General features: G+C 33.5%; 1 long non-coding RNA gene across 1 annotated transcript in view; it reads right to left on the bottom strand.

Annotated features, from left to right (window-relative positions):
* Window positions 1–3,235: 3,235 nt before the first annotated feature.
* LOC145668692 (uncharacterized) overlaps window positions 3,236–16,815 on the bottom strand; it is a 205,072-nt gene continuing 191,492 nt past the window's right edge. The window contains exon 3 of the long non-coding RNA XR_014128066.1: window positions 3,236–4,311. This is a non-coding gene — a long non-coding RNA (uncharacterized LOC145668692). The remainder of the gene's footprint in view (window positions 4,312–16,815) is intronic.

The following is a 16,815-nucleotide window of genomic DNA, read 5'->3' as shown; positions in this document are numbered from 1 at the left end:
CAAACAAACAAAATAGTTACATTGTATGAAAAGAGGTATGTATCATAATCAAAACACTTGAATTAGTTTTTTTTTTTTCAAGTGCAAGAATACTGAAGAAAGTTTACCAAAACTTTCGCAAAACACAAAGGAAAATAGAAGTTCAAGACATGCCTCAAAGGAAATAATCACGGGAAAAGTTATGTTTTAATCTGAGAGGAAAGAATGAATTTAATCATGGCAAGAAAGCCTTTGAAGTTGATATACTGCTTCTTTACCTTCGAAATATGAAATGAATTTTATTGCATGATTGCATTTCATACTATGATTGCATAAAGATGTATTAACTTTTTTTCTTGTCATTTTTTGTTTTTTGCGGATGAGATCTATAAAATTACCTTTCCACCTCCGTGAAGACATCATCACCCACACTAATTATCTCACATTCGCCAAGAATTAGTGTTAAATTAGTGCTGGCTATACCGGCATAGAAAGAAAATTAGTGCTCTTGCCAGAAAGGCAGTATTTCATATTGTTTGTGGATGAGTACCCTCCCCTACCCATTTTTAATAATGAAGTGGAAAGTATGTCAAAAATTAGTGCTGCGGTCCGAATTTTTCGGCCCGAGCCCAATCCAGTCCGAATGTACGTAGGCCCGGCCCATCCCGGGTCCGAAAAGTTTTGGAGATTTTCAGCCCGAGCCCGGCCCGGCCCGATAATTTTTTTTTAATTCTTGGCCCAAGCCGGCCCGGGCCCGATAATTCTTTAAATTTTCATTTTGTAACATTTTTCACGGGCACACTTGGTCAACGTTTGCCTTTATTCTAATTATCGTTTAACGAAAGTCAATAATTATTAAAGAATCGCAATTAATCGGCCCCAGCCCGGCCCGACCTGAAGAGAAATCAGTGTCGGCCCGCCCAACCCCGGCTCGTGCAGGTCTATAGCTGACAATACCGCATTCTTAGCAGAAAACAAGAAGAAATAGGAAAATCTCTAATGGCGATATAATCAGAAAGAACAATTGATCCCATATTTGCATGTTAATAAACAACAATAATTTTCTTTCTATGCGTATCATCAACACTAATGTAGCACTAATTTTGACATATATTCCAAAATTAGTGCTCCATTATTAAAAGCGGATGGAGATTTAGAGAGCCCCATCCACAATGAATGTGGTATACTTGATTTCTGATAAGAGAACTAACTTTCTTTCTAAGTGGTATTGTCAGTATTAATGAAGCACTAGTTTTTTATATACTTTTCAAAATTAGTGCTGCATTATTAAAAGTTGGTATCTTCACGCGAAGAATGTTGACTTACAGCACTATTTTTTTCTATACGATACTGTCAGCACTACTTTTTGGCGTATATGTGAGAATTAGTGATCATGTGGCTGGCACTGTTTTCATAAGCCTACCCACATTAGATGTTTTTCCCCCTTAAATTGATTAGTTATTCAAAAAAGATTCTGGTTTCCAAAAATCAATTTTAATATAATTTTATGACAAAATGCGGTAGGAAAATGAAATAAAATCAAACACATATTTTTCTTTTAAATACCGTGATAAAAATTATGATCAAGGAAGTATAAACCAAATTTTCAAGTCTTGAGCATTTTTTTAAATCACAAGAAAAGATTGGAGAATTTTCTCATTACCTGAAATCTCACTTCAACAAATTATTAGTACTATTATACCTACAGAGCTAAAATCGGGTCTATACTTTCTAATGTAGGCTAAGTAAGAAATGGGATACTACCCCCTAGGGCCTCTTCTACTTTGTTTATAAATCATTTTCCAGAAAAAAAATCAGATATTCAAACATATTTTTGTATACTGATGATGAAATTGTTCAGACAAGTGAATAATGAATTTGATAACTACTTTCACAAGCAAGAGGTGAATACAATAAATGCATAGTGTAAATGAACTTTATTAAAAATCAATACTGGAAAAATAAATTTTATGATGTTCATAAATAAAACAATATTTTGCTACTAACTGAGTGGTTCAACGTCCAGGGGTTTGTCCTTTCGGTAGGACGACGCTGTAACCCTTAATAGAACATAAACGTTCTGCCAGTAGGAATAAAGTATTGTTGTTTCTGCCGATTATATTTTGTTATATTATTCTTTCTTTTTTCAATTATTTATTGGTTACATTGTAGTAATGCAAACAGTAATAATAAAAAATAAGAAATATTACACTCATTTTCAAAATAGAGTATTATGAGGAATGTATTTGCAAAAGATAATTGTATTTGAGTCAAAATAAACTATACTGTTTTATTCTTAGTTATAAAGTAAATTAAGGTAATAAAGTACATTCGGGTGTTCCACAAAGCAGTCCATTCGGGTGGACCTAATTTCAAAGTTGATAACGAAGGAACAATGACATTAAAGAATACCAATTTGCTTTTCGCTAGAGTTGAGTTGATTTTGAGTTTATCGTCTCGGTCAGCAGCGAAGCTATATGAGACGTGTACCTACTGATTAACGTGGAATCCGAACCACATGAGCTCCCGCCGGGAATTGAACCCGGGTCTCCCGCGCCAAAGGCGCGTACGCTAACCGCTTAGCCACGGAGGAGCTCTGCTTTTCGCTAGAATTTATGTGAAAATTCATTAAGAGGAACAATCATAAATTATTCAGTTTTTGTGCATACTGTCGTAGGACGCTATGTCATTCAGGTAGAACATTTAGACATTCTTTTATTAATCATATGAAAATAAAAAAAAATATATATATTATGGATCTGGGAATCATAATTGTAGGACAATTGAATTTTTGTCAAAACACAGTGGTGTATTTAAGAGAGGCTTTCGGGCTCAACCTCCCTGAAATTTTATTTACTATGTTAAAGTAAATGAAATATATTGCAGAATTTTCACATTTCCAGGAATAAAGTTACCAAACTTCTTTTGTACAGACAGTCACATAAGTATTTGCATCCCTGACTGCTATACCTCCATTAGGTTTGTGTTCAGTACTTTTGATTTACCACAAATGCCTGTGCGGATGCAACCCAACTTACACGTAAGATTTCAACCAGTTGGCGGTAGTTGGTCGGCACATGGATCACTAAATCAGGTTTTTGCTGTGCAGTTGATGAAATAAAGATTATTATTATTATTATTATTATTATTATTATTATTATTATTATTATTATTAATAATAATAATAATAATAATAATAATAATAATAATAATAATAATAATAATAATAATAATAATAATAATATATCTTGTTATATATCAACTTCCTGACCATTATAACAGGCATCCAGGGTTACTGATTTTGTAGCACTCTTACATGTTAGACAATTTATATCTTCTAATTTTTTCACTGTTTTCAAGGGCATTAAGTGTAGTTGTAAAGGAGATTGATCTTAATGTACTTTCCCACATTCCCAAATCTTTTATTTGATTACTTATTTCTCTTCTAAATATTTATTTATATTCGCTACTTTTTTTACTCGTACTAATTAACAGATAGCAATTTCAAGTCTTGAATGAAAAAAGTAATATCGATGATAAACAACAGTGTCACTCAACAAGAATTGACGATAAAGTTCCAGCGTTGATGCTGGTAACTGAAAAGTTGAATTTACTGTTTCAAAGCGTGTTACGAATTATTAAAAGTACTTTCGGTTTTTTTCCAATGCACATATTTGCCCGTTCTACGAGATTTCTAAAATATGTTTTGAAATATTTCTCTGGAATTGCGATTGAGTTGTACAGTCATCACACATGCCTGAGCATTCTAGAAAGTCATGTAACGCTGTCCCTTCAGGGCCATATTGAAGTTTTCATTATCTGTATCTCTGTGACCCAGCAATGAAAGATCCGCCCCCAAGATTTAATCAATTCTGTGCAGAATACGACTCCTTGTTCCTCAGAAAAAGAATGAAGCACAAACTTAGCAGAAATCTTGCGTATTTTCTACTTGATCTTCTTTAGGAAATTTGCCAGGCTGTTTCACGGTTAAATGACACTCCCTGATGCGTCATACTGACTAGCAGTCGCGAGCATTATTCATATTAACTCCCTATAAATGACTAGTTAAGGGACGCCCACTTCAAGGTTTATCACAAACATATTCAAGTCCATCATCAAAGCGAGTGTATCATTCAAAAATACGTCCACGAGATAGAGCATCTCTAGCGGTAAACGTGCCGATAATCTGGTACGTCCTTGTTATTGATTTCTCTAACTTGAAGTTCACTCTTTGATCCATGCAAGAATCCATGACAATGGGAACGAGAGTGTCTTCAATTACCAATAATCAGAAGGTCACAGATGCACTCTTTACCAGATCTTCCAAATGTCCTGAAAAAGAAGAATTTCATAGAATCAATTCAACTTTCTGTCATTAGCAGTTACAGAATGCCAGCATCAGTCCAGGAACATTATTGACAAACCGTCTATAAACCATTTGGCTGGTTATATCCCTTCGTAAAGGATATTATTATTATTATTATTATTATTATTATTATTATTATTATTATTATTATTATTATTATTATTATTATTATTATTATTATTATTATTATCGCTTTTCCTGCTTGGTTATTTTTTAAGTTGTTTTTTTAACCCTTTTTTGGCATTCGCCATCAACGAGTAACTGTCCCTTCCTCCACGAGGTGGGGCTGGAAATATCATGAGCAGTAAGTCGAGGTGTGCTAGTATCTCGCAGTAGAACTCTATAGCGCCTAAGCAGGGACTTTTCTATTTTCTCTGTTCTCAAGCTTAACAACGTTATAGGTTGGGTCGTGAAATCTTCAGTAATTTTAGATCCTCTGGCAGGTTGAGAAGTCGTTTTCTTTATTTTGTCTGAGAAGATTCTTTCTTAGCCATTTGAAGTCTACTTTTATTTATTTTACTTTTGTTGATTGTATTTTTTAAATTGTTATTATGTTCATATTAAATGGCACATCTATCTGATGATTGTTCACAATGTAATCAATGTACTGCATATACGGAAAGCAAAAAACAATTAAGTTTCATGTATGTAAAAGAAAATGTCACTCTGCTTGTTTCGAACAACTAAGTAAGAAAGAACATATTCAATTAAGTGAATCTAAATGTAACGTTTGTGTTCGGAAAGTTAAATTGTCTGTTTGCGATGACTCACAAAGTGGTAGGTAATTAGCTATCTCAGGAAGTGAACAGAGACAAGATGACAAATTTAAGTCCAGAAACAATCCTAAAGTGTGGCCTGGAGGTATTTTTGTTGAACCTTTCCATGGTAAATTGCGGAATTATGACAAATTACCCTCGTAATTATCATAATTTTCCTATTAGATATGACGAATCTTAACCTTAAAATTTAGTATTAAAATGTTCGTGGACTAAAAACTAAGAGTAGTGATATTTTCTCTTCAATTTCTGAATGCAAATGTAATATAATTGTGGTAACAGAAACCTGGTTGTCCGATATTCATAAAGACTATGATTATTTTCCAGATACACATACCTGTTTTAATACCGACAGAATATATAATGAAGAATTATGCCAAAGAGGTAGATCTCTGATAAAGATAAGAAAAACTTATGCTGAGTCACAAGTTGATGCTGAACTTGAACTTGTAAATAAATGTGTGTGAATTGAAATAAAGTGTGATTCTTTATTTTGATATCGTGTGTTTATTTTGACCAAAACTTTTCACTTGTGATCTTTGAAAATAATTTGAACTACATTTCTAGCAGATTGAATCTTCTTGAGAATGATATACTGATATTTGGAAACCTTAATATATTCAAAATTGATGGGTTAAATAATGAACAGCTTCCAGGAATACATTATTACTCAAAACTGAAGTTTCAGCTATTTCTACTTTCTTGGCTAACTCTAACATGTGTGTTGAACCTTCTGTTTGCGCTCTTGATCTTGTAAAGAAAAACTAATCGGTATATAGTACATCCTCATTCTTTTGATCATCCGACTGAAACTATTGTATTTTTACCTAAGGGTTGTAAAGTGAATACGTTCCTTGAACGTTTTCAATTTGCTAAAGATGATTATTATACATTATATCAACAACTAGCCCATACTGATTGGTATAATATTTTGCTAAAATAGATATCAATGAAGCAGTTTTGGCTCTTGTAAAGTTAATTGTATCAGGTTCAGGTATGGTACACAATATTCCGAAATTGAGGCTTAGAACATCAAAATATCCTTATTGATTTTCCAAAAAAAAAAAAAAAAAAAAATTATTAAAAAACTAAGAATTTAGCTCATAAAAGGTGCAAAATTATATTAAATTTTGAGGACTATTTATTATTTGTCAATTACCGTCAACTCTTCAAAATTCAACTAAAAGGTGACAAATATATTTACCACAGAAAAATATAAAATCAGCTAAATAGTATTCCTGCGAAATTCTGGAGATAAATCTAAGGGTAATAAATTTTCACCTGGAATTCTTAAAAATGATTCCTTGATTACTGATTCTGGGTCATTGGCAATCTTATTTGCTGAATACTTTACATCAGTTTATCATATATTTGTAACTAGAAGTAATATTAGTAATTATTTGATATTATAAGAAATCTTCTGTTGGAGGAAACCACTTCTGATTACAATTAAATATATAAGAGATGCTATTAAGTCCTTAAAGACCAAATCTGCATCTGGTATAGATGGAATACTTGTTTTCACTGTAAATTGAATAATCTAAGTAATTACACTAGTGTTAGCATCCTTGTTTGATACAAGTTTATTTATTCTAAAGCTTAGAAGGTAATAGCCTTAACATCTATACCTAAGACTAATAAAGATAAAATCAATGATTATAGGTCCATTTCTATAACGAATGTTATCCTTAAGTTTTTGAAAAAATAATGTACAACTAGTTGTATAGCACTGTCTGTGATCAGTTAGATGTTAATCAAAATGGGTTTATAAATGGTAAATCAGTTATTACAAACTTGGCAAGTTTTATCCATAATATATTTTCTGTTATTCGATCTGGTGAATAGACTAATGCTATTTACTTTGATTTTTCAAAAGAGTTTGACAAGCTGCTCATTATTTATTAATGAGTAAACTGTACTAGTACAAATTGACAAATCATATAATAAAATGGCTAGATCCATGTTCAAGTAACACGAAATTTAGAGTTAGGTGTAACGGATATACTTCCTCTATTTATAAAATAACCTCTGGAGCACCTCATGGTTCTAACCTGGGTGCTTTGCTGTTTTTACTTTACGTAACATAAGTTAACCTGTAAATATTTGAAGTATGTTGATGACATTAAACTCTTTAAGGAAATTAATACCTTTCGAGATCAAGTTATGCTGAAAGAAAACATTGATATATATTAGATGAATAGTCAGAGAATAATTTCCCATCTTTGAGTACTACCAATACTGAAGTTATAACCTTTCCAGGAAAACCGATGTTTCGTCTTATAAATATATAATAGGTAACTAGGAAATTGAATTTGGAACTTATATTAAAGATCTAGGAATAATATTAAATAGCAAATTATTATTTCAAAAATATTTACAGGTAATCACATCTAAAGCCAGAAAAAAATTAGCAATGCCAAAATGGCTTTACCATAATTTTTCAAGTATTAGTACTTGCAAAATTCTCTACATGTGTAATGTATGTTCTCATTTGAAATAGTGTAAGATGAGTTGGAACAGTGAAGCCAAATACAGTATTTTATAAATACTATTGCTTCTATTCAGAATAACTTCCTAACCTGGTTACGATGGAAGTTCAAAGATTTCAAAGATATGAGTTTGTTTTATATATCCAAAGAACTTCATCATTTGTTTTTAGCTGATAGACCATATAACTTACTTTCGATCTTAAGATTTTTACATAAAATCTTCATGGAGGTTTCTTTATTGATAATTTTGTTTCCATAAGAACTCCTTTCCGTAACACTAGAAATTTTGTTCGATCATCATGTCTGTTGTTCTGTATGGTTGCGAAATATGGCCGCTTACTCTGAGGGAAGAACATAGACTGAAAGTATTTGAGAACAAGATCCTGAGACGAATATTCGGGCCAAAGAGGAACGGGAATGGGGAATGGTGGAAACTTCATAACGAGGAACTACATAATTTATACGGTTTACCAAACATTCTTAGGGTCATAAAGTCTAGGAGGCTTAGGTGGGTAGGTCATGTGGCAAGGATGGAAGAAAGTAGAAATGCTTTCAAAGTCTTGACCGGAAGACCAATCGGAAAATGACCATTAGAAAGACCTACGCGCAGATGGGAGGACAATATTAAGATGGATCTCACAGAGATAGGAATACAAAGTAGAAACTGGATGCAGTTAGCTAAGGATAGAAGTCACTGGAGAGCTTTTGTGAAAGCGTCATTGAACCTCCGGGTTCCATAAGCCATAGAGTTAGTTAGTTGGTTAGTTTTGTCGCTAAAGCTTCTACTCTAAAAATCATCTATTAATAAAAATCATTGACACTGGAAATAAATTTTGTTCTGTTCCAAATATTTTTCTAACTAAATTTGTTATCGTTCAGAACTTATTAAGTTTTTAAAAATTCCTTTAATGCTACTTATTTAATTTAGTGAGATGCCATTTGAGAGTTTTTCCTTATTGTTAATACTTAATTCTGGCCAACTCTATTCTTTTCTTTCCTATCGTCTTTTCTTTTTGTTGTAAGTTTAACTTTTTTCTTTTTTGTTTGCTGCATGATTTGATACTGCATATGAGTTCTTATATAGCCTATATATATATATATATATATATATATATATATATATATATATATATATATATATAAAATCCAAGAAAGTATTTATTTTAAAGTTTTTTGTTTTTTACGATTTCGACTGAATGTACAGTCTGTGTTGTTTGTGTAATTTGCCTGTTGTGAAATATATATATATGGTTGCATGTATATGTATGGTTGCATGTGTTTCGTACCTGCTGTCTGGGCAGATCTGTGGTTGTATATGCTGTTGACTGCCTAATAAACATTTAAACATTATTATTACTATTATCAGTATTAGAATGAGACAGAAGATGCAAATGAAAATTTTAGTTACATGTATTCGTAATTAGCTTTCGCTTCTGGTTAAATAATAAAACTACTGTAGCATAAATCCTTGTTATAATAACGTGTTGTTTTAAACTTCACTTGCAGGCTTCATTCTATATGTACTTACTCCTTCCTATTAATGCGCCTTGGATTACTCCCACGTCATTTTGCTTATTTAAGGGAAAAAGATGACAGATAACATAAGTAGGATAAAGAAGAAATGCAATATGACTATCTGGAATAGAAACGAAACTTGGGTTTTAAGGAATGAAATTTTAAAAATATATGATATAACACTTTGCAAAATATAATATTTTTGGCTTTTAAATGTTAACATATCAACAAGGTATAAAGAAAAACAGGAGTTTTGAATTTCTTTCCCTCTTATTCTAATTTCTGTCACTACATTGACCCCGTATGTCTCGTATATATTTCAAAGAAAATTTAACTTTCCACACTTCCATACCAACTACAGATCTGAAATTATGCACATATACGTGAATTCGATGATAATACAATATTTTGAAATAAAGTTCTCTCTAGCGTATCCTTCTACTGTAAAAGTAATTAAGTTATGATAATTGTACTTATTTGCGCATATGTGTAGGCAACATCAGTCAATTAAGGATTACTTTAATAGATGGCAGAGTGGTTGAGTGCTTGTTAGAGACGTTTATATGGAATCTTTAACAGAACGTTTATGAATTATTGAATTCTACATGAACGTCAGGGAGTATTTTCAGTGTTAAGGAAATTATGAGTGAAGAATTTGTTATTTAATAGAGACTAAAAAGTAAATAATAATTGTAAAAATAATCTTTTAAACTGTGATTAGAAACCGGAATAATAAATTTCCAATATTTCCGTTTTCAAAATAAGTGGGCAGAAGAATGGGTTATTCTGTTGTTGGTTTTTGGAAGAACCGAAACTAGGTTTCCGAAAACTTAAAAAAGGGCGATTTTTGAAAACCGGTTCGGCTTTCTATCAAATTGGTTTTGGTTTTAAACTCGGTTCGGTTACTTTTTTTTTTTTTTTTTTTTTTTTTGTCTACCACAAGAACAAAGAAGGAGTTTCGGTTAAAACACATACTGGTTTCAGTAAAAACTCAAAACTATTGGAGAAAAGTGAAAAAATGAATTGTCAGTTTCCGGTTTCTACAAAAACAGTTTTGTCCATTCGTAAGATAAGACTGGAGATAAAAGTTATTCTTAGAACGATGGACTCATATCAGAATATTTTACCGCTCTTGCTCTATGATCAATATTGATACTATTCTTATACCACTTTCTATTGCAATAATGGAATAGAATTGAAGATCGAATCTATTCTTGTGTGACAGTAATTCCATCTCTCTCTCTCTCTCTCTGTTCTATCTATCTATCTATCTATCTATCTATATATATATATATATATATATATATATATATATATATATATATATATATATATATATATATATATATATATATATATATATATATAAAATCAGTGTTGAAACTTATATTTTCACACTTTCGGTTTCAGTAGATTTTTTCGTTTTTTATGAAAACATTAAAAAAGTGATTTTTCAAAACAGGTTTCACTTGTAAACCCTTCCTGGTTACTTTTTGTTTCTTTGTTTTTCACTATGGAGATGATTATTTAAACCGGAAATAGTAGCAAATTTTTACCACTCCCGGTCTCAGTAGAGAGATACAGGAGAATATAAAAATATTTTCTAAAGACTTTGAATCGATTTTAAAATCATTTCTAGAATCTTATCTTACTATTTTTGTTCTATGGAGATCGATATTGAAATCAGAAGCACTAGTAAATTTCTACCATTTCCGCTTTAAATAGAATGTTACACATAGAGATGATATATTTTCTTGAGACGCTGAAACGATTATACAAAACCATTGGTCGCTGACTAGTACAGTTTTTGTTCTATGGTGATGAATTTTGAAACTAGAAAGGGTTACTGGAGCAAAACTTTTATATTGGTAATATACTCCACAAAAGTTTTCCCGATGCCCATTACCGGTTTTGCTCAAAGGAAATCAACATTGAAAGTAGGAGTATTAGTAAGTTTCGGTTTTAGAGATGGGATTGTTTCTTGAAACGCTGAATCGACTGTCCCCAATATATTAAAAAAAAAAAACTGTTCCTCAATATCTTTTAGAGTTTCTACTCTATACTGATCAATATTGGCATCAGTAGTATTAGTAAATTTGAGTTGAGTTGACTTTGAGTTTTACGTCCCGTTCAACAGCGAGGCTATATGAGACGTGGACCTACTGATTAACGTGGAATCCGAACCACATGAGCTCCCGCCGGGAATCGAACCTGGGTCTATTAGTAAATTTGTACCACTTCCGGTTTTAGTAGAGTAGTATGGGTAGAGATAGTATCTTTACTTGAAACGCGACTGAATCGATTCCAAAACACAGCCTGTCGTCCAGGGCTGCCACTTTTCAAACCTGCTCACCCGTTCATTCACAGCTTGATTCCTTCAAATTCAACTTCATAAAAGTAGAACCTTATTTTAGTTAAACACAACCCAGGGGCGGATCCAGGACCAACCTCTGGGGGAAGCGGTGAGTTGTCATACTGCTACTTTTAAGGGCTCCAAACTTTTGGATGGATTTTATTTATATGTATAAAATAAGAAAGTTTACTCTTTTGGGGGGGGGGGCAATCGCCCCGATCGCCCTCCTGGATCCGCCCCTGACACAACCACGTATGTTTTATTTCGTAATATTTGTTAGAGAAACAAAATAAGGTTTATTTAAAACTGTAATTTTTATTTCTGAAAGACTGTATTCTGATCACAGCAGGGTAAGGAAATAAGACTACTTTTTATTTTATTTATTTTGCTAAATGATAACAATAATGATCGAATTTTTGCTTTTAACCAATAAAAGAAAACCAATATCAAAATTATTAGTACATCCGTACATTTTGAATAGCAACCTGTACACCCTTATCTAACTTGTTAAACCCGTACGGTTGGCAGCCATGTTCCTGTCACTTCCGTTTTGAATATAGGCTTAATGGATGAAATGAAACCTATTCTTGGGATGCTGAACTGTTTCCAAAAAACTGCTTCTCGATATCTGTTATCGTTTTTAATCTGACTCCTTTCGAACGACGGACGGACAGTCGAACATACCCACTCTGTAAGATTTCCGACACGTATGCATACCATAGTTTGTAAGTCTAAAAAGAGGTGCTTAGGATAACCAAGAGCCTATTATAGCCATTAGATTTGAAAGCATTACTCCTTAAATATCACATTTGAAATCTTCTGAATGTATCATATAAACATACCGTATATTAACAAGAATAATAATAATGAAAGTAGTGCGTAATGCAAAGAAAGAATACGTCATGGCCTGGAAGTGAGTTCGTCAGTTACAGAATAAACATTGAACAACAGAGAAGAAAAAGGAAAAACAAAAGTTTTGTTATGCAAATTCGCGACGCAAATAACCACCAATCCCCGTTTTCTCTTGAGCTCGTTCACGTGCATCCAGATGGCGCCCTATATTAATGCCACGTGCAAATGACATATTTTAATCTGCTGTATGCTGTAAACAAGAGAGTTTACTTTTAGTTAAAACGGATATAAATTTCAAAAGTCTAATCTATGTAAATAAATACATGAGATTCACATTGCACCAGATTGTAGATTGTTTATGAATGAGCGATCACAACGAAAGGTCAGTACGAACACTATTGCTTTACCTGAAATATATGTGGAATTGGAAACAATGCAAATGGCATATTTTTTGCTTACAAACTTGCAGCGCTGGGCCGGTAGGGGCAAGATTATCCACTGGCATGAGTTTCACGTTTTTTATTAATACATATACAAAGTAGGTGTTTCTCAAACTCAAGGGGTGGAATTGCCCTCCCCAAATGACAGTCCTCTTACAAACTGCCCATATAATGACTCTTTTTCACCCATGCAATAACTATACTTTTGTGCACAAATACTCCGCAAATGAAAATTAATATCTTTTATTGAATATGTTTGATGAGAGAACGTATAACTTTCTAAACCCTCTATTTTCTTTGGGGTGAAGGGAGCAGAGAAAGAAGGAACCAAGTCAAATCGATCTAAAAATATGTATATATATCAAATTTCGATATCAAAATCCGTATATGACACAGCCAAGGCTTTTCTATCGCCGGTTGCGGGCGGTCTGGGAAACTATTTTTGTTTATTGTCACTGAGAAAGTGTGCTTTCTATTACACTTTGCCGGCCCCTAATATATACCTATTTCTGCCTATTGCCACCACGCGAGTATCGACAGGTTGAAAAACATTCCCCTGGATGACTGCACTATTCGTAAAACACCAAATGTAGTCATCGCTACAATTCGATTTTACATTTAGCTGCTGATGGTAAGATTAATTTACTCACAAGCATGTCTGCTTTCATTACCAGACATTTGCAGATCAACGTTTCTTCTTCTCAACTTTGATTATAGGCTTCTCGGTCACTCTGTACAGAGATCGTGCGGTATAATGTGAAGTCTTTCCAATGTTGAGTTTAATATTTCTCCTAATATTACAATGTTTTCTTCACTTTATAGTCATTCCAAAATTTAAAAAAAGCAAATTACTCTTAATTGAAAGTGTTCCATATAGGAAGCACACTGGTTCATTTGTAGAGCGCTTATCTCTTTCGCGAGGGATCCATGGTTCCAGCCCAGGTAATATGAGCTTGTCATGTAAAATATCATGTCTATAAGTTCTACCAGGGTACTTTTGATTCCTTTCATATACTTATTCCAGCACTTCTTTCATTATTATTGCTGGGATTGGTGGGGGCGACATCGGTGGTGGAGAACGCCCTGTATTGTTCTAGGAATTGATCAAGCACAGTGGTTCGCAATCTTGTTTTCCCTGGCGCCACCATCGTAAACCCTATATATTTTACACTTCCTCCTTTCAGCTTATCGGTCATATATGCTTTTTGTTTGAATCCTTCTGTGATTTCAGATGCAGCATTTAATTCTCAAAGTTTCATTAATAATAATAATAATAATAATAATAATAATAATAATAATAATAATAATAATAATAATAATAATAATAATAATAATAATAGATTGCCTGACAAAAAAATTAAGCACCTGCGATGTCTACGTAATTTTTACAGTGGTATACCATCGGTGAATGTGTAAACGATTAGAATCACAATGATCTGTGACGGCTAGAAGCCCTCCACGGTGCATTAGTCCTGTCACCACGAGACCCTGTTACATTCGCGCCGACAACGTGGGTGCTCCGGGGTTCCAGCACCCACATAAACAATTTTCTGGGTCCGCTGCACCCACAGGATTTTTAGATAGAAACAAAATAAAATAAATACTTCTCGCTTGCCATTATATAAAAAGCGATAAACAAAACATTGAAATGGAAGTTAAAATGTCTAACCTCTAAACATACATTTGTTTCAAATGTGTTTGTGCAAAGGCAACCAAGCAACACTCTGCCCGTTCCTTACCTGTCTCTGGCCTAGTCAAAGGCAGCCCACAAGATATATATATATATATATATATATATATATATATATATATATATATATATATATATATATATATATATATATATATATAAGGAACTATACTGTGAATAGCATCGAGCACAGCCCTTTATGACAGTGTTCATAAAAGGTATTAACTAAAAGGAAATCAATCCAAAAATATCGAGACTTCCCTGAAAACATATAACACTTCCCACTATTGACATGCACCCACCAAAAATTTGGGAATTCGGCGCCGTTGCCCTGTTATCAGGTCTGATAAAGTATGTAAATAGCGTGTGCAGCATCAGACAAAAGACCATGAAGAATATCGCGTGCTCGTATGTAATTACGTTACTAGGACTTGACAGATATTGAAAGGGTGTGACAGATATTGTGAGTGTGCATGTTGCTTGCTAATCGAGTGGTACAATATCCAGGCATGTAGGGCATTCGGATGTGTCAGTGGCATGACGTTAGACTGAATGGGAAGGTGAGGAAATCAACACGTATCGACAGGATTTCAGCCGAGCAAGTTTGATCAAGTGACGTTCTGCGTATTGTGCCCCAAGCACATCGTAGCCCCTTAACATCTGCGCCCGCCATTCGTAAACACGTAATGGACTTACTTCAAACCCTGTGTCATCCCGTGTGCCTAGTTCATCTGTCACAATGTTCGATTACCGACTTCGGTCTTCATCGTAAATGTTTGTGCTGCCATCTTTAAACATGAGTCACCAACAATTCACTCCACTTTCACTCATCACATCTGTACCGTAAACTTGACACAGTTGTCGATGAATGTCAATCGGTTTAGTGTCTTTTGCCAAGAAAAATAGTATGACCGACCTCACTTCACAACTGGTGGGATTTTCAATCGGAACACTCATGTTAACAATATATTATGAACAGAACGGAAGCAACACGAACTTCACACACCCACAGCCGGACGTGCACTGAACGGAAGTTCGTAGCCGAAACTTAAAAGATTTCCTGGGTAGTCCTCGTATTAGGGAGTGCACATCCACTGTTTCTGGACCCTCCCCTAAAACTTCCTAACTCAACATATATTTGTACATTCTTAATGAAACTGTACTTGTTTAACAGGGAAGTGATTGATGCAGCATGAAAATTTAATCTTACACTTCATCTGTGTTCTTTCTCTTATAAAAACAATTTAGTTCAATCATTTCTCTTTTCTGAAAATATAGGTCGAAGTATTTTGCAATTGCTTATTGTATTTTTGGGTGCAGAATAATACCCATTAGACGTAGTGCTTATAGCATTGGACCCCTCAAAACTTGGAATCCTTCGAACAAAAAATTCTGGGTACACGCCTATTGTGCAGTCTTTAGGTTCCCGAGTTGTGGGCCATCAAATTTGTGGTTTGGCTTTGGAAAACTTTCACAAACAATTCTAATGAAGATTATCCATATTTCCCCTTCAATTTTACTTATTCCTGTTCTTATGAAGCAAGTACCTAGGTAAATCCATTCTCATATCTGTATAAAGTTAATCTGTATGGCCTATTTGATAACTCTATAGTGACAACAGCTTTTAGCGCTCTATAGTGTCGCTACAGCGAGAATAGAGGCTGTTTAAAGAGAAAAATGCATCAAATCAAACAGATAAGGTCAGAGGTTAAAATATTCCATGAATAACGGTTTTCTCCGCAATAAAGAAACTTATATTTGTAGTAATTTCCATACCGATATCAAAACTAGGTAATTTTATTCAATTATTCAAATAAACATCTGGGCAATTAGCACAGCTTAAGTAGTAGCAGTTTACAAGGATGAATTGCAAACAAAACGGCAAAAGTTACGTGTGGGAAACGTGACTTTGATGTGTTGTGAATTCCGATATTGCAGTTGCTTTGGATAGAACTTCTACTAAGGCTGACACATCTTAAAAGCTTTAACGAGAATGACACGAGAGACGGAGCGAAACAGAAGAGTGAGATCAAAGCTACGAGATCGGCGTTCATGAGAACTTTTCCTCCCGTGTGAGTCACTTCTCAAAGTAATTTAATCACACAAGACAAACAAAAAGTTTTGAGTTAAGTACATATCAGACAAGACACAAAACGTTTAATTTATTGTTACAAGGAAATTGAAATATCTATCTATCTCTGAATATATGTATTATGCACAAAGCTCTGCGATTGTTATTTCCTTACATCGTTCCTTTGAAAGAAAGAAATTAAATTTTGAAGACATTTTATGAATAGAAAAATGACAATCAAAAATGGCATAATTTCGTGGCAATCTAATATTTCTCTTGCTCAA

This window comes from Thermobia domestica, chromosome 13 (assembly GCF_964235325.1).
Source record: "Thermobia domestica chromosome 13, izTheDome1.hap1.1, whole genome shotgun sequence".
NCBI lineage: Eukaryota > Metazoa > Arthropoda > Insecta > Zygentoma > Lepismatidae > Thermobia > Thermobia domestica.
Note: the sequence above shows the minus strand (reverse complement) of the source record. Positions and strands in the feature narration are given on the sequence as shown.